General features: G+C 36.2%; 1 protein-coding gene and 1 long non-coding RNA gene across 2 annotated transcripts in view; both read left to right on the top strand.

Moving 5' to 3' along the window:
* The window catches only part of LOC125773305 (uncharacterized), a 130410-nt gene that overhangs the window by 82685 nt on the left and 25605 nt on the right, over positions 1-22120 (top strand). The gene's annotated exons all lie outside the window — the stretch shown is intronic.
* LOC125773306 (uncharacterized) lies at positions 812-20440 on the top strand. The gene is made up of 3 exons (XR_007420023.1): positions 812-1468; positions 10164-10352; positions 20075-20440. It is a non-coding gene; the product is annotated as an uncharacterized LOC125773306 (long non-coding RNA).

Below are 22120 nucleotides of genomic sequence, written 5' to 3'. Positions count from 1 at the left end.
GATTTTTCACCATGTATCGCACATTACTCCGGTTCTATACATTGGATCGTCTATCTTTAAGATTTTATGGGTAGTTCCAACTGTTTGCTACATTTCATCCGTACATCACAAAGCGATTCAATGTCTGTGCTAGAAGTTATTAGAGGGATAAAAAAAATTACCCTTGGCTTTGCCCCGTAAAATTTTACCCATTTTGCCACTTTGGATCCTTATAACTCGGTCAGTTTCCAATGGATCTTCAATTGTAGCACATATTTGGATAGATCTGGTCATTAGCTACCAAAAGTTATTCTACGCCGATGTGCTAAGTTGTCTGTGGAAAAAGTTATTCGAGGTACAAAGACTTAACATTTTCTCAACTTTTCCAAAAAAATTCCTCATTTTGCCACTTTGGATGCTTATAACTCGGTCAGTTTCCAATGGATCTTCAATTGTAGCACATATTTGGATAGATCTGGTCATTAGCTACCAAAAGTTATTCTACGCCGATGTACTAAGTTGTCTGTGGAAAAAGTTATTCGAGGTACAAAGACTTAACATTTTCTCAACTTTTCCAAAAAAATTCCTCATTTTGCCACTTTGGATGCTTATAACTCGGTCAGTTTCCAATGGATCTTCAATTGTAGCACATATTTGGATAGATCTGGTCATTAGCTACCAAAAGTTATTCTACGCCGATGTGCTAAGTTGTCTGTGGAAAAAGTTATTTGAGGTACAAAGACTTAACATTTTCTCAATTTTTCTAAAAAAATTCCTCATTTTGCCACTTTGGATGCTTATAACTCGGTCAGTTTCCAATGGATCTTCAATTGTAGCACATATTTGGATAGATCTGGTCATTAGCTACCAAAAGTTATTCTACGCCGATGTGCTAAGTTGTCTGTGGAAAAAGTTATTCGAGGTACAAAGACTTAACATTTTCTCAATTTTTCCTAAAAAATTCCTCATTTTGCCACTTTGGATGCTTATAACTCGGTCAGTTTTCAATGGATCTTCAATTGTAGCACATATTTGGATAGATCTGGTCATTAGCTACCAAAAGTTATTCTACGCCGATGTGCTAAGTTGTCTGTGGAAAAAGTTATTCGAGGTACAAAGACTTAACATTTTCTCAACTTTTCCAAAAAAATTCCTCATTTTGCCACTTTGGATGCTTATAACTCGGTCAGTTTCCAATGGGTCTTCAATTGTAGCACATATTTGGATAGATCTGCTCATCAGCTACCAAAAGTTATTCTACGCCGATGTGCTAAGTTGTCTGTGGAAAAAGTTATTCGAGGTACAAAGACTTAAAATTTTCTCAATTTTTCCTAAAAAATTCCTCATTTTGCCACTTTGGATGCTTATAACTCAGTCAGTTTCCAATGGATCTTCAATTGTAGCACATATTTGGATAGATCTGGTCATTAGCTACCAAAAGTTATTCTACGCCGATGTGCTAAGTTGTCTGTGGAAAAAGTTATTCGAGGTACAAAGACTTAACATTTTCTCAATTTTTCCTAAAAAATTCCTCTTTTTGCCACTTTGGATGCTTATAACTCGGTCAGTTTCCAATGGATCTTCAATTGTAACACAGATTTGGAAAGATCTGCTCATCAGCTACCAAAAGTTATTCTACGCCGATGTGCTAAGTTGTCTGTGGAAAAAGTTATTCGAGGTACAAAGACTTAAAATTTTCTCAACTTTTCCAAAAAATTCCTCATTTTGCCACTTTGGATGCTTATAACTCAGTCAGTTTCCAATGGATCTTCAATTGTAGCACATATTTGAATAGATCTGGTCATTAGCTACCAAAAGTTATTCTACGCCGATGTGCTAAGTTGTCTGTGGAAAAAGTTATTCGAGGTACAAAGACTTAACATTTTCTCAACTTTTCCAAAAAATTCCTCATTTTGCCACTTTGGATGCTTATAACTCGGTCAGTTTCCAATGGATCTTCAATTGTAACAGAGATTTGGAAAGATCTGCTCATCAGCTACCAAAAGTTATTCTACGCCGATGTGCTAAGTTGTCTGTGGAAAAAGTTATTCGAGGTACAAAGACTTAAAATTTTCTCAATTTTTCCTAAAAAATTCCTCATTTTGCCACTTTGGATGCTTATAACTCGGTCAGTTTCCAATGGATCTTCAATTGTAACACAGATTTGGAAAGATCTGCTCATCAGCTACCAAAAGTTATTCTACGCCGATGTGCTAAGTTGTCTGTGGAAAAAGTTATTCGAGGTACAAAGACTTAAAATTTTCTCAATTTTTCCTAAAAAATTCCTCATTTTGCCACTTTGGATGCTTATAACTCGGTCAGTTTCCTATGGATCTTCAATTGAAGCACATATTTGGATAGATCTGGTCATTAGCTACCAAAAGTTATTCTACGCCGATGTGCTAAGTTGTCTGTGGAAAAAGTTATTCGAGGTACAAAGACTTAACATTTTCTCAACTTTTACAAAAAAATTCCTCATTTTGCCACTTGGGATGCTTATAACTCGGTCAGTTTCCAATGGATCTTCAATTGTAGCACATATTTGGATAGATCTGGTCATTAGCTACCAAAAGTTATTCTACGCCGATGTGCTAAGTTGTCTGTGGAAAAAGTTATTCGAGGTACAAAGACTTAACATTTTCTCAACTTTTCCAAAAAAATTCCTCATTTTGCCACTTTGGATGCTTATAACTCGGTCAGTTTCCAATGGATCTTCAATTGTAGCACATATTTGGATAGATCTGGTCATTAGCTACCAAAAGTTATTCTACGCCGATGTGCTAAGTTGTCTGTGGAAAAAGTTATTCGAGGTACAAAGACTTAACATTTTCTCAACTTTTACAAAAAAATTCCTCATTTTGCCACTTGGGATGCTTATAACTCGGTCAGTTTCCAATGGATCTTCAATTGTAGCACATATTTGGATAGATCTGGTCATTAGCTACCAAAAGTTATTCTACGCCGATGTGCTAAGTTGTCTGTGGAAAAAGTTATTCAAGGTACAAAGACTTAACATTTTCTCAACTTTTCCAAAAAAATTCCTCATTTTGCCACTTTGGATGCTTATAACTCGGTCAGTTTCCAATGGATCTTCAATTGTAGCACATATTTGGATAGATCTGGTCATTAGCTACCAAAAGTTATTCTACGCCGATGTGCTAAGTTGTCTGTGGAAAAAGTTATTCGAGGTACAAAGACTTAACATTTTCTCAACTTTTCCAAAAAAATTCCTCATTTTGCCACTTTGGATGCTTATAACTCGGTCAGTTTCCAATGGATCTTCAATTGTAGCACATATTTGGATAGATCTGGTCATTAGCTACCAAAAGTTATTCTACGCCGATGTGCTAAGTTGTCTGTGGAAAAAGTTATTCGAGGTACAAAGACTTAACATTTTCTCAACTTTTCCAAAAAAAAATTCCTCATTTTGCCACTTTGGATGCGTATAACTCGGTCAGTTTCCAATGGATCTTCAATTGTAGCACATATTTGGATAGATCTGGTCATTAGCTACCAAAAGTTATTCTACGCCGATGTGCTAAGTTGTCTGTGGAAAAAGTTATTCGAGGTACAAAGACTTAACATTTTCTCAACTTTTACAAAAAAATTCCTCATTTTGCCACTTTGGATGCTTATAACTCGGTCAGTTTCCAATGGATCTTCAATTGTAGCACATATTTGGATAGATCTGGTCATTAGCTACCAAAAGTTATTCTACGCCGATGTGCTAAGTTGTCTGTGGAAAAAGTTATTTGAGGTACAAAGACTTAACATTTTCTCAACTTTTCCAAAAAAATTCCTCATTTTGCCACTTTGGATGCTTATAACTCGGACAGTTTCCAATGGATCTTCAATTGTAGCACATATTTGGATAGATCTGGTCATTAGCTACCAAAAGTTATTCTACGCCGATGTGCTAAGTTGTCTGTGGAAAAAGTTATTTGAGGTACAAAGACTTAACATTTTCTCAATTTTTCTAAAAAAATTCCTCATTTTGCCACTTTGGATGCTTATAACTCGGTCAGTTTCCAATGGATCTCCAATTGTAGCACCTATTTGGATAGATCTGGTCATTAGCTACCAAAAGTTATTCTACGCCGATGTGCTAAAATGTCCGTGGAAAAAGTTATTCGAGGTACAAAGACTTAACATTTTCTCAACTTTTCCAAAAAAATTCCTCATTTTGCCACTTTGGATGCTTATAACTCGGTCAGTTTCCAATGGATCTTCAATTGTAGCACATATTTGGATAGATCTGGTCATTAGCTACCAAAAGTTATTCTACGCCGATGTGCTAAGTTGTCTGTGGAAAAAGTTATTCGAGGTACAAAGACTTAACATTTTCTCAACTTTTCCAAAAAATTCCTCATTTTGCCACTTTGGATGCTTATAACTCGGTCAGTTTCCAATGGATCTTCAATTGTAGCACATATTTGGATAGATCTGGTCATTAGCTACCAAAAGTTATTCTACGCCGATGTGCTAAGTTGTCTGTGGAAAAAGTTATTCGAGGTACAAAGACTTAACATTTTCTCAACTTTTCCAAAAAAAATTCCTCATTTTGCCACTTTGGATGCTTATAACTCGGTCAGTTTCCAATGGATCTTCAATTGTAGCACATATTTGGATAGATCTGGTCATTAGCTACCAAAAGTTATTCTACGCCGATGTGCTAAGTTGTCTGTGGAAAAAGTTATTCGAGGTACAAAGACTTAACATTTTCTCAACTTTTCCAAAAAAATTCCTCATTTTGCCACTTTGGATGCTTATAACTCGGTCAGTTTCCAATGGATCTTCAATTGTAGCACATATTTGGATAGATCTGGTCATTAGCTACCAAAAGTTATTCTACGCCGATGTGCTAAGTTGTCTGTGGAAAAAGTTATTCGAGGTACAAAGACTTAACATTTTCTCAACTTTTCCAAAAAAATTCCTCATTTTGCCACTTTGGATGCTTATAACTCGGTCAGTTTCCAATGGATCTTCAATTGTAGCACATATTTGGATAGATCTGGTCATTAGCTACCAAAAGTTATTCTACGCCGATGTGCTAAGTTGTCTGTGGAAAAAGTTATTCGAGGTACAAAGACTTAACATTTTCTCAACTTTTCCAAAAAAAAATTCCTCATTTTGCCACTTTGGATGCTTATAACTCGGTCAGTTTCCAATGGATCTTCAATTGTAGCACATATTTGGATAGATCTGGTCATTAGCTACCAAAAGTTATTCTACGCCGATGTGCTAAGTTGTCTGTGGAAAAAGTTATTCGAGGTACAAAGACTTAACATTTTCTCAACTTTTACAAAAAAATTCCTCATTTTGCCACTTTGGATGCTTATAACTCGGTCAGTTTCCAATGGATCTTCAATTGTAGCACATATTTGGATAGATCTGGTCATTAGCTACCAAAAGTTATTCTACGCCGATGTGCTAAGTTGTCTGTGGAAAAAGTTATTTGAGGTACAAAGACTTAACATTTTCTCAACTTTTCCAAAAAAATTCCTCATTTTGCCACTTTGGATGCTTATAACTCGGACAGTTTCCAATGGATCTTCAATTGTAGCACATATTTGGATAGATCTGGTCATTAGCTACCAAAAGTTATTCTACGCCGATGTGCTAAGTTGTCTGTGGAAAAAGTTATTTGAGGTACAAAGACTTAACATTTTCTCAATTTTTCTAAAAAAATTCCTCATTTTGCCACTTTGGATGCTTATAACTCGGTCAGTTTCCAATGGATCTCCAATTGTAGCACCTATTTGGATAGATCTGGTCATTAGCTACCAAAAGTTATTCTACGCCGATGTGCTAAAATGTCCGTGGAAAAAGTTATTCGAGGTACAAAGACTTAACATTTTCTCAACTTTTCCAAAAAAATTCCTCATTTTGCCACTTTGGATGCTTATAACTCGGTCAGTTTCCAATGGATCTTCAATTGTAGCACATATTTGGATAGATCTGGTCATTAGCTACCAAAAGTTATTCTACGCCGATGTGCTAAGTTGTCTGTGGAAAAAGTTATTCGAGGTACAAAGACTTAACATTTTCTCAACTTTTCCAAAAAATTCCTCATTTTGCCACTTTGGATGCTTATAACTCGGTCAGTTTCCAATGGATCTTCAATTGTAGCACATATTTGGATAGATCTGGTCATTAGCTACCAAAAGTTATTCTACGCCGATGTGCTAAGTTGTCTGTGGAAAAAGTTATTCGAGGTACAAAGACTTAACATTTTCTCAACTTTTCCAAAAAAAATTCCTCATTTTGCCACTTTGGATGCTTATAACTCGGTCAGTTTCCAATGGATCTTCAATTGTAGCACATATTTGGATAGATCTGGTCATTAGCTACCAAAAGTTATTCTACGCCGATGTGCTAAGTTGTCTGTGGAAAAAGTTATTCGAGGTACAAAGACTTAACATTTTCTCAACTTTTCCAAAAAAATTCCTCATTTTGCCACTTTGGATGCTTATAACTCGGTCAGTTTCCAATGGATCTTCAATTGTAGCACATATTTGGATAGATCTGGTCATTAGCTACCAAAAGTTATTCTACGCCGATGTGCTAAGTTGTCTGTGGAAAAAGTTATTCGAGGTACAAAGACTTAACATTTTCTCAACTTTTCCAAAAAATTACTCATTTTGCCACTTTGGATGCTTATAACTCGGTCAGTTTCCAATGGATCTTCAATTGTAGCACATATTTGGATAGATCTGGTCATTAGCTACCAAAAGTTATTCTACGCCGATGTGCTAAGTTGTCTGTGGAAAAAGTTATTCGAGGTACAAAGACTTAACATTTTCTCAACTTTTCCAAAAAAATTCCTCATTTTGCCACTTTGGATGCTTATAACTCGGTCAGTTTCCAATGGATCTTCAATTGTAGCACATATTTGGATAGATCTGGTCATTAGCTACCAAAAGTTATTCTACGCCGATGTGCTAAGTTGTCTGTGGAAAAAGTTATTCGAGGTACAAAGACTTAACATTTTCTCAACTTTTCCAAAAAAATTCCTCATTTTGCCACTTTGGATGCTTATAACTCGGACAGTTTCCAATGGATCTTCAATTGTAGCACATATTTGGATAGATCTGGTCATTAGCTACCAAAAGTTATTCTACGCCGATGTGCTAAGTTGTCTGTGGAAAAAGTTATTTGAGGTACAAAGACTTAACATTTTCTCAATTTTTCTAAAAAAATTCCTCATTTTGCCACTTTGGATGCTTATAACTCGGTCAGTTTCCAATGGATCTTCAATTGTAGCACATATTTGGATAGATCTGGTCATTAGCTACCAAAAGTTATTCTACGCCGATGTGCTAAGTTGTCTGTGGAAAAAGTTATTCGAGGTACAAAGACTTAACATTTTCTCAATTTTTCCTAAAAAATTCCTCATTTTGCCACTTTGGATGCTTATAACTCGGTCAGTTTCCAATGGATCTTCAATTGTAACACAGATTTGGAAAGATCTGCTCATCAGCTACCAAAAGTTATTCTACGCCGATGTGCTAAGTTGTCTGTGGAAAAAGTTATTAGAGGTACAAAGACTTAAAATTTTCTCAATTTTTCCTAAAAAATTCCTCATTTTTCCACTTTGGATGCTTATAACTCGGTCAGTTTCCAATGGATCTTCAATTGTAACACAGATTTGGAAAGATCTGCTCATCAGCTACCAAAAGTTATTCTACGCCGATGTGCTAAGTTGTCTGTGGAAAAAGTTATTCGAGGTACAAAGACTTAACATTTTCTCAATTTTTCCTAAAAAATTCCTCATTTTGCCACTTTGGATGCTTATAACTCGGTCAGTTTCCAATGGATCTTCAATTGTAACACAGATTTGGAAAGATCTGCTCATCAGCTACCAAAAGTTATTCTACGCCGATGTGCTAAGTTGTCTGTGGAAAAAGTTATTCGAGGTACAAAGACTTAACATTTTCTCAACTTTTCCAAAAAAATTCCTCATTTTGCCACTTTGGATGCTTATAACTCGGTCAGTTTCCATTGGATCTTCAATTGTAGCACATATTTGGATAGATCTGGTCATTAGCTACCAAAAGTTATTCTACGCCGATGTGCTAAGTTGTCTGTGGAAAAAGTTATTTGAGGTACAAAGACTTAACATTTTCTCAACTTTTCCAAAAAAATTCCTCATTTTGCCACTTTGGATGCTTATAACTCGGTCAGTTTCCAATGGATCTTCAATTGTAACACATATTTGGATAGATCTGGTCATTAGCTACCAAAAGTTATTCTACGCCGATGTGCTAAGTTGTCTGTGGAAAAAGTTATTCGAGGTACAAAGACTTAACATTTTCTCAACTTTTCCAAAAAAATTCCTCATTTTGCCACTTTGGGTGCTTATAACTCGGTCAGTTTCCAATGGATCTTCAATTGTAATACAGATTTGGATAGATCTGGTCATTAGCTACCAAAAGTTATTCTACGCCGATGTGCTAAGTTGTCTGTGGAAAAAGTTATTCGAGGTACAAAGACTTAACATTTTCTCAATTTTTCCAAAAAAATTCCTCATTTTGCCACTTTGGATGCTTATAACTCGGTCAGTTTCCAATGGATCTTCAATTGTAGCACATATTTGGATAGATCTGGTCATTAGCTACCAAAAGTTATTCTACGCCGATGTGCTAAGTTGTCTGTGGAAAAAGTTATTCGAGGTACAAAGACTTAACATTTTCTCAACTTTTCCAAAAAAATTCCTCATTTTGCCACTTTGGATGCTTATAACTCGGTCAGTTTCCAATGGATCTTCAATTGTAACACAGATTTGGATAGATCTGCTCATCAGCTACCAAAAGTTATTCTACGCCGATGTGCTAAGTTGTCTGTGGAAAAAGTTATTCGAGGTACAAAGACTTAAAATTTTCTCAATTTTTCCTAAAAAATTCCTCATTTTGCCACTTTGGATGCTTATAACTCGGTCAGTTTCCAATGGATCTTCAATTGTAGCACATATTTGGATAGATCTGGTCATTAGCTACCAAAAGTTATTCTACGCCGATGTGCTAAGTTGTCTGTGGAAAAAGTTATTCGAGGTACAAAGACTTAACATTTTCTCAACTTTTCCAAAAAAATTCCTCATTTTGCCACTTTGGATGCTTATAACTCGGTCAGTTTCCAATGGATCTTCAATTGTAGCACATATTTGGATAGATCTGGTCATTAGCTACCAAAAGTTATTCTACGCCGATGTGCTAAGTTGTCTGTGGAAAAAGTTATTCGAGGTACAAAGACTTAACATTTTCTCAACTTTTCCAAAAAAATTCCTCATTTTGCCACTTTGGATGCTTATAACTCGGTCAGTTTCCAATGGATCTTCAATTGTAGCACATATTTGGATAGATCTGGTCATTAGCTACCAAAAGTTATTCTACGCCGATGTGCTAAGTTGTCTGTCGAAAAAGTTATTCGAGGTACAAAGACTTAACATTTTCTCAATTTTTCCTAAAAAATTCCTCATTTTGCCACTTTGGATGCTTATAACTCGGTCAGTTTCCAATGGATCTTCAATTGTAGCACATATTTGGATAGATCTGGTCATTAGCTACCAAAAGTTATTCTACGCCGATGTGCTAAGTTGTCTGTGGAAAAAGTTATTTGAGGTACAAAGACTTAACATTTTCTCAACTTTTCCAAAAAAATTCCTCATTTTGCCACTTTGGATGCTTATAACTCGGACAGTTTCCAATGGATCTTCATTTGTAGCACATATTTGGATAGATCTGGTCATTAGCTACCAAAAGTTATTCTACGCCGATGTGCTAAGTTGTCTGTGGAAAAAGTTATTCGAGGTACAAAGACTTAACATTTTCTCAACTTTTCCAAAAAAATTCCTCATTTTGCCACTTTGGGTGCTTATAACTCGGTCAGTTTCCAATGGATCTTCAATTGTAATACAGATTTGGATAGATCTGGTCATTAGCTACCAAAAGTTATTCTACGCCGATGTGCTAAGTTGTCTGTGGAAAAAGTTATTCGAGGTACAAAGACTTAACATTTTCTCAATTTTTCCAAAAAAATTCCTCATTTTGCCACTTTGGATGCTTATAACTCGGTCAGTTTCCAATGGATCTTCAATTGTAGCACATATTTGGATAGATCTGGTCATTAGCTACCAAAAGTTATTCTACGCCGATGTGCTAAGTTGTCTGTCGAAAAAGTTATTCGAGGTACAAAGACTTAACATTTTCTCAATTTTTCCTAAAAAATTCCTCATTTTGCCACTTTGGATGCTTATAACTCGGTCAGTTTCCAATGGATCTTCAATTGTAGCACATATTTGGATAGATCTGGTCATTAGCTACCAAAAGTTATTCTACGCCGATGTGCTAAGTTGTCTGTGGTAAAAGTTATTCGAGGTACAAAGACTTAACATTTTCTCAACTTTTCCAAAAAAATTCCTCATTTTGCCACTTGGGATGCTTATAACTCGGTCAGTTTCCAATGGATCTTCAATTGTAGCACATATTTGGATAGATCTGGTCATTAGCTACCAAAAGTTATTCTACGCCGATGTGCTAAGTTGTCTGTGGAAAAAGTTATTTGAGGTACAAAGACTTAACATTTTCTCAACTTTTCCAAAAAAATTCCTCATTTTGCCACTTTGGATGCTTATAACTCGGACAGTTTCCAATGGATCTTCATTTGTAGCACATATTTGGATAGATCTGGTCATTAGCTACCAAAAGTTATTCTACGCCGATGTGCTAAGTTGTCTGTGGAAAAAGTTATTCGAGGTACAAAGACTTAACATTTTCTCAACTTTTCCAAAAAAATTCCTCATTTTGCCACTTTGGATGCTTATAACTCGGTCAGTTTCCAATGGATCTTCAATTGTAGCACATATTTGGATAGATCTGGTCATTAGCTACCAAAAGTTATTCTACGCCGATGTGCTAAGTTGTCTGTGGAAAAAGTTATTTGAGGTACAAAGACTTAACATTTTCTCAACTTTTCCAAAAAAATTCCTCATTTTGCCACTTTGGATGCTTATAACTCGGTCAGTTTCCAATGGATCTTCAATTGTAACACATATTTGGATAGATCTGGTCATTAGCTACCAAAAGTTATTCTACGCCGATGTGCTAAGTTGTCTGTGGAAAAAGTTATTCGAGGTACAAAGACTTAACATTTTCTCAACTTTTCCAAAAAAATTCCTCATTTTGCCACTTTGGGTGCTTATAACTCGGTCAGTTTCCAATGGATCTTCAATTGTAATACAGATTTGGATAGATCTGGTCATTAGCTACCAAAAGTTATTCTACGCCGATGTGCTAAGTTGTCTGTGGAAAAAGTTATTCGAGGTACAAAGACTTAACATTTTCTCAATTTTTCCAAAAAAATTCCTCATTTTGCCACTTTGGATGCTTATAACTCGGTCAGTTTCCAATGGATCTTCAATTGTAGCACATATTTGGATAGATCTGGTCATTAGCTACCAAAAGTTATTCTACGCCGATGTGCTAAGTTGTCTGTGGAAAAAGTTATTCGAGGTACAAAGACTTAACATTTTCTCAACTTTTCCAAAAAAATTCCTCATTTTGCCACTTTGGATGCTTATAACTCGGTCAGTTTCCAATGGATCTTCAATTGTAACACAGATTTGGATAGATCTGCTCATCAGCTACCAAAAGTTATTCTACGCCGATGTGCTAAGTTGTCTGTGGAAAAAGTTATTCGAGGTACAAAGACTTAAAATTTTCTCAATTTTTCCTAAAAAATTCCTCATTTTGCCACTTGGGATGCTTATAACTCGGTCAGTTTCCAATGGATCTTCAATTGTAGCACATATTTGGATAGATCTGGTCATTAGCTACCAAAAGTTATTCTACGCCGATGTGCTAAGTTGTCTGTGGAAAAAGTTATTCGAGGTACAAAGACTTAACATTTTCTCAACTTTTCCAAAAAAATTCCTCATTTTGCGACTTTGGATGCTTATAACTCGGTCAGTTTCCAATGGATCTTCAATTGTAGCACATATTTGGATAGATCTGGTCATTAGCTACCAAAAGTTATTCTACGCCGATGTGCTAAGTTGTCTGTGGAAAAAGTTATTCGAGGTACAAAGACTTAACATTTTCTCAACTTTTCCAAAAAAATTCCTCATTTTGCCACTTTGGATGCTTATAACTCGGTCAGTTTCCAATGGATCTTCAATTGTAGCACATATTTGGATAGATCTGGTCATTAGCTACCAAAAGTTATTCTACGCCGATGTGCTAAGTTGTCTGTCGAAAAAGTTATTCGAGGTACAAAGACTTAACATTTTCTCAACTTTTCCAAAAAAATTCCTCATTTTGCCACTTTGGATGCTTATAACTCGGTCAGTTTCCAATGGATCTTCAATTGTAGCACATATTTGGATAGATCTGATCATTAGCTACCAAAAGTTATTCTACGCCGATGTGCTAAGTTGTCTGTGGAAAAAGTTATTCGAGGTACAAAGACTTAACATTTTCTCAACTTTTCCAAAAAATTCCTCATTTTGCCACTTTGGATGCTTATAACTCGGTCAGTTTCCAATGGATCTTCAATTGTAGCACATATTTGGATAGATCTGGTCATTAGCTACCAAAAGTTATTCTACGCCGATGTGCTAAGTTGTCTGTGGAAAAAGTTATTCGAGGTACAAAGACTTAACATTTTCTCAACTTTTCCAAAAAAAATTCCTCATTTTGCCACTTTGGATGCGTATAACTCGGTCAGTTTCCAATGGATCTTCAATTGTAGCACATATTTGGATAGATCTGGTCATTAGCTAAAAAAAGTTATTCTACGCCGATGTGCTAAGTTGTCTGTGGAAAAAGTTATTCGAGGTACAAAGACTTAACATTTTCTCAACTTTTCCAAAAAAATTCCTCATTTTGCCACTTTGGATGCTTATAACTCGGTCAGTTTCCAATGGATCTTCAATTGTAGCACATATTTGGATAGATCTGGTCATTAGCTACCAAAAGTTATTCTACGCCGATGTGCTAAGTTGTCTGTGGAAAAAGTTATTTGAGGTACAAAGACTTAACATTTTCTCAATTTTTCTAAAAAAATTCCTCATTTTGCCACTTTGGATGCTTATAACTCGGTCAGTTTCCAATGGATCTTCAATTGTAGCACATATTTGGAAAGATCTGCTCATCAGCTACCAAAAGTTATTCTACGCCGATGTGCTAAGTTGTCTGTGGAAAAAGTTATTCGAAAAAGTAGCTTCTAATACTTTGAATGGCTTATACGAATTGCCTACCTTCAGGCTGATTTCTCGCGATTCGCATTTCAATTTCTATTTTTGACTATATCTCAGTCATTTACCGACCGATTTTGGATTTTCTTTGTGATTTGGATAGATCTCGATAAATGCAAGCTAAAAGTCTTCCACGACCATGTGCTCCGATGTCGGGCAAAAAAGTTATTCGCGACCTAAACTTTTTCTTTCACCTGCCATAACTCGGTCAATTTTCAACATTTTCTCGATCTTTCTTCAGAATAAGATGCGTCTTGTGACGCGCTACAAAAAGTTGTTCCACGACCATGCGCTCCGATGCCGGGCAAAAAAGTTATTCGCGGTACAAAGTTTGGTGCACCAACTGTTGTTTTCCATACAAAATGTTCACATTTGCACCTATTCTTCGATGTAACTCGGTGAATTTTCAACATTTTTCCAAAATTTCTTCTGTTTTCGTTACATCTCGTGAAATTCTACCAAAAAGTATTCTACACCCATGTGCTCAGACGTAGGGCACAAAAGTTATTCGCGAAAAACCTCTATTTCAACCTATTTCAACCCCGTTCAACCCCGGTGCGCACGTTTCAACCTATTTTTGCCCATATCTCAGTCATTTACCGACCGATTTTGGATTTTCTTTGTGATTTGGACAGATCTCGACAAATGCAAGCTAAAAGTCTTCCACGACCATGTGCTCCGATGTCGGGCAAAAAAGTTATTCGCGACCTAAGCTTTTTCTTTCACCTGCCATAACTCGGCCAATTTTCAACATTTTCTCGATCTTTCTTCAGAATTAGATGCGTCTCGTGACGCGCTACAAAAAGTTGTTCCACGACCATGCGCTCCGATGCCGGGCAAAAAAGTTATTCGCGGTACAAAGTTTGGTGCACCAAGTGTTGTTTTCCATACAAAATGTTCAATGTACGGGTACCCGACTCTAGTAAAAAAGTGAAATTTTTTACTAGTTACCAACTTTTGCAAATTGTCATCGGATATCACTTTTCATGGTCTATAGTAAGTTCTTATCACGTTTTAGTAGTTTTTGAAAAAAAAATTTTTTTGAACTTTTCAAAATTTTGCAAAACCAAAACTTTTTAGGCGGTTTTTTGTATGGAGCGTTACTAGACTAGGGGTCACTTTTTGACCAAAAAACCACTATATATCATTCGAAAGGTAATTTCAAGGGCTACAAAAAATTGTTCTACGACACCCCCTTCCGACGTCTAGTATTCGAGTTATTGGCGAAAAACCATCACTTGAGCGATTTTTCGTTCAGGGTATCCGACTCTAGTAAAAAAGTGAAATTTTTCTCGATTGACCAAGTGTTGCAAATGATCATCGGATTTCACTTTTTATGGTCTATAGTGAGTTCTGATCACGATTTGGTACTTTTTGAAAAAAAATTTTGACGCAATTTTCAAAATTTTGCAAAACCAAATCTTTTTAGGCGGTTTTGTGTATGGAGCGTTACTAGTCTCGGGGTCACTGTTTGACCAAAAAACCACTATATATCATTCGAAAGGTAATTTCAAGGGCTACAAAAAATTGTTCTACGGCACCCCCCTCCGACGTCTAGTATTCGAGTTATTGGCCAAAAACCGCAACTATAGCGGTTTTTCGTACAGGGTACCCGACTCTAGTAAAATGATGCGATTTTTACTAGTCTAGGAACTTTTTGGTCAAAAAATCAAGTATATGTCATTCGATAGATAATTTCAAGGGCTACCAAAAATTGTTCTACGGCACCCCCCTGCGACGTCTAGTATTCGAGTTATTAGCCAAAAACCGCAACTTAAGCGGTTTTTCGTCCAGGGTACCCGACTCTAGTAAAATGATGCGATTTTTACTAGTCTAGGGAACTTTTTGGCCAAAAATCAAGTATATGTCATTCGATAGATAATTTCAAGGGCTACCAAAAATTGTTCCACGACACCCCCCTGCGACGTCTAGTATTCGAGTTATTAGCCAAAAACCGCAACTATAGCGGTTTTTCGTCCAGGGTACCCGACTCTAGTAAAATGATGCGATTTTTACTAGTCTAGGGAACTTTTTGGCCAAAAATCAAGTATATGTCATTCGATAGATAATTTCAAGGGCTACCAAAAATTGTTCCACGACACCCCCCTGCGACGTCTAGTATTCGAGTTATTAGCCAAAAACCGCAATTATAGCGGTTTTTCGTCCAGGGTACCCGACTCTAGTAAAATGATGCGATTTTTACTAGTCTAGGGAACTTTTTGGCCAAAAATCAAGTATATGTCATTCGATAGATAATTTCAAGGGCTACCAAAAATTGTTCCACGACACCCCCCTGCGACGTCTAGTATTCGAGTTATTAGCCAAAAACCGCAACTTAAGCGGTTTTTCGTCCAGGGTACCCGACTCTAGTAAAATGATGCGATTTTTACTAGTCTAGGGAACTTTTTGGCCAAAAATCAAGTATATGTCATTCGATAGATAATTTTAAGGGCTACCAAAAATTGTTCCACGACACCCCCCTGCGACGTCTAGTATTCGAGTTATTAGCCAAAAACCGCAATTATAGCGGTTTTTCGTCCAGGGTACCCGACTCTAGTAAAATGATGCGATTTTTACTAGTCTAGGGAACTTTTTGGCCAAAAAATCAAGTATATGTCAATCGATAGATAATTTCAAGGGCTACCAAAAATTGTTCCACGACACCCCCTTGCGACGTCTAGTATTCGAGTTATTAGCCAAAAACTGCAATTATAGCGGTTTTTCGTCCAGGGTACCCGACTCTAGTAAAATGATGCGATTTTTACTAGTCTAGGGAACTTTTTGGTCAAAAAATCAAGTATATGTCAATCGATAGATAATTTCAAGTGCTACCAAAAATTGTTCCACGACACCCCCCTGCGACGTCTAGTATTCGAGTTATGGGCCAAAAACCATTCATACTTGAGCATTTTGCTCATTTTGCCTGTACGGGTACCGGGGACTAGTAAAATCAGGCCAATTTTACTAGAGTAGGGGTACTTTTTGGTCAAAAAAACAACTTTTGCTCGTTCGATAGGGAATCGATAGGGCAACAAAAAATCGTTCTACAACCCCCCCTTCCGATGTCTAGTATTCGAGTTATGGGCCAAAAACAGTTTATAGTTAATTTTTCACTCGATTTTTCACCAAGTATCGCACATTACTCCGGTTCTATACATTGGATCGTCAATCTTTAAGATTTTATGGATAGTTCCAACTGTTTGCTACATTTTATCCATACATCACCAACCGATTCAATGTCTGTGCTAGAAGTTATTAGAGGAATAAAAAAAATTACCCTTGGCTTTGGACCTTACAATTTTACCCATTTTGCCACTTTGGATGCTTATAACTCGGTCAGTTTCCAATGGATCTTCAATTGTAACACAGATTTGGAAAGATCTGCTAATCAGCTACCAAAAGTTATTCTACGCCGATGTGCTAAGTTGTCTGTGGAAAAAGTTATTTGAGGTACAAAGACTTAACATTTTCTCAATTTTAACAAAAAATCTTCATTTTGCCACTTTGGATGCTTATAACTCGGTCAGTTTCCGAAAGATCTTCAATTGTAACACAGATTTGGATAGATCTGCTTATCAGCTACCAAAAGTTATTCTACGCCGATGTGCTAAGTTGTCTGTGGAAAAAGTTATTCGAGGTACAAAGACTTAAAATTTTCTAAATTTTTCCTAAAAAATTCCTCATTTTGCCACTTTGGATGCTTATAACTCGGTCAGTTTCCAATGGATCTTCAATTGTAGCACATATTTGGATAGATCTGGTCATTAGCTACCAAAAGTTATTCTACGCCGATGTGCTAAGTTGTCTGTGGAAAAAGTTATTCGAGGTACAAAGACTTAAAATTTTCTCAATTTTTCCTAAAAAATTCCTCATTTTGCCACTTTGGATGCTTATAACTCGGTCAGTTTCCAATGGATCTTCAATTGTAACACAGATTTGGAAAGATCTGCTCATCAGCTACCAAAAGTTATTCTACGCCGATGTGCTAAGTTGTCTGTGGAAAAAGTTATTCGAGGTACAAAGACTTAACATTTTCTCAACTTTTCCAAAAAATTCCTCATTTTGCCACTTTGGATGCTTATAACTCGGTCAGTTTCCAATGGATCTTCAATTGTAACAGAGATTTGGAAAGATCTGCTCATCAGCTACCAAAAGTTATTCTTCGCCGATGTGCTAAGTTGTCTGTGGAAAAAGTTATTCGAGGTACAAAGACTTAAAATTTTCTCAATTTTTCCTAAAAAATTCCTCATTTTGCCACTTTGGATGCTTATAACTCGGTCAGTTTCCAATGGATCTTCAATTGTAATACAGATTTGGAAAGATCTGCTCATCAGCTACCAAAAGTTATTCTACGCCGATGTGCTAAGTTGTCTGTGGAAAAAGTTATTCGAGGTACAAAGACTTAAAATTTTCTCAATTTTTCCTAAAAAATTCCTCATTTTGCCACTTTGGATGCTTATAACTCGGTCAGTTTCCAATGGATCTTCAATTGTAACACAGATTTGGAAAGATCTGCTCATCAGCTACCAAAAGTTATTCTACGCCGATGTGCTAAGTTGTCTGTGGAAAAAGTTATTCGAGGTACAAAGACTTAAAATTTTCTCAATTTTTCCTAAAAAATTCCTCATTTTGCCACTTTGGATGCTTATAACTCGGTCAGTTTCCAATGGATCTTCAATTGTAGCACATATTTGGATAGATCTGGTCATTAGCTACCAAAAGTTATTCTACGCCGATGTGCTAAGTTGTCTGTGGAAAAAGTTATTTGAGGTACAAAGACTTAACATTTTCTCAACTTTTCCAAAAAAATTCCTCATTTAGCCACTTTGGATGCTTATAACTCGGTCAGTTTTCAATGGATCTTCAATTGTAGCACATATTTGGATAGATCTGGTCATTAGCTACCAAAAGTTATTCTACGCCGATGTGCTAAGTTGTCTGTGGAAAAAGTTATTTGAGGTACAAAGACTTAACATTTTCTCAACTTTTCCAAAAAAATTCCTCATTTTGCCACTTTGGATGCTTATAACTCGGTCAGTTTCCAATGGATCTTCAATTGTAACACAGATTTGGAAAGATCTGCTCATCAGCTACCAAAAGTTATTCTACGCCGATGTGCTAAGTTGTCTGTGGAAAAAGTTATTCGAGGTACAAAGACTTAACATTTTCTCAACTTTTCCAAAAAAATTCCTCATTTTGCCACTTTGGATGCTTATAACTCGGTCAGTTTCCAATGAATCTTCAATTGTAGCACATATTTTGATAGATCTGGTCATTAGCTACCAAAAGTTATTCTACGCCGATGTGCTAAGTTGTCTGTGGAAAAAGTTATTCGAGGTACAAAGACTTAAAATTTTCTCAATTTTTCCTAAAAAATTCCTCATTTTGCCACTTTGGATGCTTATAACTCGGTCAGTTTCCAATGGATCTTCAATTGTAGCACATATTTGGATAGATCTGGTCATTAGCTACCAAAAGTTATTCTACGCCGATGTGCTAAGTTGTCTGTGGAAAAAGTTATTCGAGGTACAAAGACTTAACATTTTCTCAACTTTTCCAAAAAAATTCCTCATTTTGCCACTTTGGATGCTTATAACTCGGTCAGTTTCCAATGGATCTTCAATTGTAGCACATATTTGGATAGATCTGGTCATTAGCTACCAAAAGTTATTCTACGCCGATGTGCTAAGTTGTCTGTGGAAAAAGTTATTTGAGGTACAAAGACTTAACATTTTCTCAATTTTAACAAAAAATCTTCATTTTGCCACTTTGGATGCTTATAACTCGGTCAGTTTCCGAAAGATCTTCAATTGTAACACAGATTTGGATAGATCTGCTTATCAGCTACCAAAAGTTATTCTACGCCGATGTGCTAAGTTGTCTGTGGAAAAAGTTATTCGAGGTACAAAGACTTAAAATTTTCTAAATTTTTCCTAAAAAATTCCTCATTTTGCCACTTTGGATGCTTATAACTCGGTCAGTTTCCAATGGATCTTCAATTGTAGCACATATTTGGATAGATCTGGTCATTAGCTACCAAAAGTTATTCTACGCCGATGTGCTAAGTTGTCTGTGGAAAAAGTTATTCGAGGTACAAAGACTTAAAATTTTCTCAATTTTTCCTAAAAAATTCCTCATTTTGCCACTTTGGATGCTTATAACTCGGTCAGTTTCCAATGGATCTTCAATTGTAACACAGATTTGGAAAGATCTGCTCATCAGCTACCAAAAGTTATTCTACGCCGATGTGCTAAGTTGTCTGTGGAAAAAGTTATTCGAGGTACAAAGACTTAACATTTTCTCAACTTTTCCAAAAAATTCCTCATTTTGCCACTTTGGATGCTTATAACTCGGTCAGTTTCCAATGGATCTTCAATTGTAACAGAGATTTGGAAAGATCTGCTCATCAGCTACCAAAAGTTATTCTTCGCCGATGTGCTAAGTTGTCTGTGGAAAAAGTTATTCGAGGTACAAAGACTTAAAATTTTCTCAATTTTTCCTAAAAAATTCCTCATTTTGCCACTTTGGATGCTTATAACTCGGTCAGTTTCCAATGGATCTTCAATTGTAACACAGATTTGGAAAGATCTGCTCATCAGCTACCAAAAGTTATTCTACGCCGATGTGCTAAGTTGTCTGTGGAAAAAGTTATTCGAGGTACAAAGACTTAAAAATTTCTCAATTTTTCCTAAAAAATTCCTCATTTTGCCACTTTGGATGCTTATAACTCGGTCAGTTTCCAATGGATCTTCAATTGTAACACAGATTTGGAAAGATCTGCTCATCAGCTACCAAAAGTTATTCTACGCCGATGTGCTAAGTTGTCTGTGGAAAAAGTTATTAGAGGTACAAAGACTTAAAATTTTCTCAATTTTTCCTAAAAAATTCCTCATTTTGCCACTTTGGATGCTTATAACTCGGTCAGTTTCCAATGGATCTTCAATTGTAGCACATATTTGGATAGATCTGGTCATTAGCTACCAAAAGTTATTCTACGCCGATGTGCTAAGTTGTCTGTGGAAAAAGTTATTTGAGGTACAAAGACTTAACATTTTCTCAACTTTTCCAAAAAAATTCCTCATTTAGCCACTTTGGATGCTTATAACTCGGTCAGTTTTCAATGGATCTTCAATTGTAGCACATATTTGGATAGATCTGGTCATTAGCTACCAAAAGTTATTCTACGCCGATGTGCTAAGTTGTCTGTGGAAAAAGTTATTTGAGGTACAAAGACTTAACATTTTCTCAACTTTTCCAAAAAAATTCCTCATTTTGCCACTTTGGATGCTTATAACTCGGTCAGTTTCCAATGGATCTTCAATTGTAACACAGATTTGGAAAGATCTGCTCATCAGCTACCAAAAGTTATTCTACGCCGATGTGCTAAGTTGTCTGTGGAAAAAGTTATTCGAGGTACAAAGACTTAACATTTTCTCAACTTTTCCAAAAAAATTCCTCATTTTGCCACTTTGGATGCTTATAACTCGGTCAGTTTCCAATGAATCTTCAATTGTAGCACATATTTTGATAGATCTGGTCATTAGCTACCAAAAGTTATTCTACGCCGATGTGCTAAGTTGTCTGTGGAAAAAGTTATTCGAGGTACAAAGACTTAAAATTTTCTCAATTTTTCCTAAAAAATTCCTCATTTTGCCACTTTGGATGCTTATAACTCGGTCAGTTTCCAATGGATCTTCAATTGTAGCACATATTTGGATAGATCTGGTCATTAGCTACCAAAAGTTATTCTACGCCGATGTGCTAAGTTGTCTGTGGAAAAAGTTATTCGAGGTACAAAGACTTAACATTTTCTCAACTTTTCCAAAAAAATTCCTCATTTTGCCACTTTGGATGCTTATAACTCGGTCAGTTTCCAATGGATCTTCAATTGTAGCACATATTTGGATAGATCTGGTCATTAGCTACCAAAAGTTATTCTACGCCGATGTGCTAAGTTGTCTGTGGAAAAAGTTATTCGAGGTACAAAGACTTAACATTTTCTCAACTTTTCCAAAAAAATTCCTCATTTTGCCACTTTGGATGCTTATAACTCGGTCAGTTTCCAATGGATCTTCAATTGTAGCACATATTTGGATAGATCTGGTCATTAGCTACCAAAAGTTATTCTACGCCGATGTGCTAAGTTGTCTGTGGAAAAAGTTATTCGAGGTACAAAGACTTAACATTTTCTCAACTTTTCCAAAAAATTCCTCATTTTGCCACTTTGGATGCTTATAACTCGGTCAGTTTCCAATGGATCTTCAATTGTAGCACATATTTGGATAGATCTGGTCATTAGCTACCAAAAGTTATTCTACGCCGATGTGCTAAGTTGTCTGTGGAAAAAGTTATTTGAGGTACAAAGACTTAACATTTTCTCAACTTTTCCAAAAAATTCCTCATTTTGCCACTTTGGATCCTTATAACTCGGTCAGTTTCCAATGGATCTTCAATTGTAGCACATATTTGGATAGATCTGGTCATTAGCTACCAAAAGTTATTCTACGCCGATGTGCTAAGTTGTCTGTGGAAAAAGTTATTCGAGGTACAAAGACTTAACATTTTCTCAACTTTTCCAAAAAATTCCTCATTTTGCCACTTTGGATGCTTATAACTCGGTCAGTTTCCAATGGATCTTCAATTGTAACACAGATTTGGAAAGATCTGCTCATCAGCTACCAAAAGTTATTCTACGCCGATGTGCTAAGTTGTCTGTGGAAAAAGTTATTCGAGGTACAAAGACTTAAAATTTTCTCAATTTTTCCTAAAAAATTCCTCATTTTGCCACTTTGGATGCTTATAACTCGGTCAGTTTCCAATGGATCTTCAATTGTAACACAGATTTGGAAAGATCTGCTCATCAGCTACCAAAAGTTATTCTACGCCGATGTG

The sequence above is a fragment of the Anopheles funestus genome, assembly GCF_943734845.2.
Source record: "Anopheles funestus chromosome X unlocalized genomic scaffold, idAnoFuneDA-416_04 X_unloc_29, whole genome shotgun sequence".
In the NCBI taxonomy this organism is placed as follows: Eukaryota; Metazoa; Arthropoda; class Insecta; order Diptera; family Culicidae; genus Anopheles; species Anopheles funestus.
Note: the sequence above shows the minus strand (reverse complement) of the source record. Positions and strands in the feature narration are given on the sequence as shown.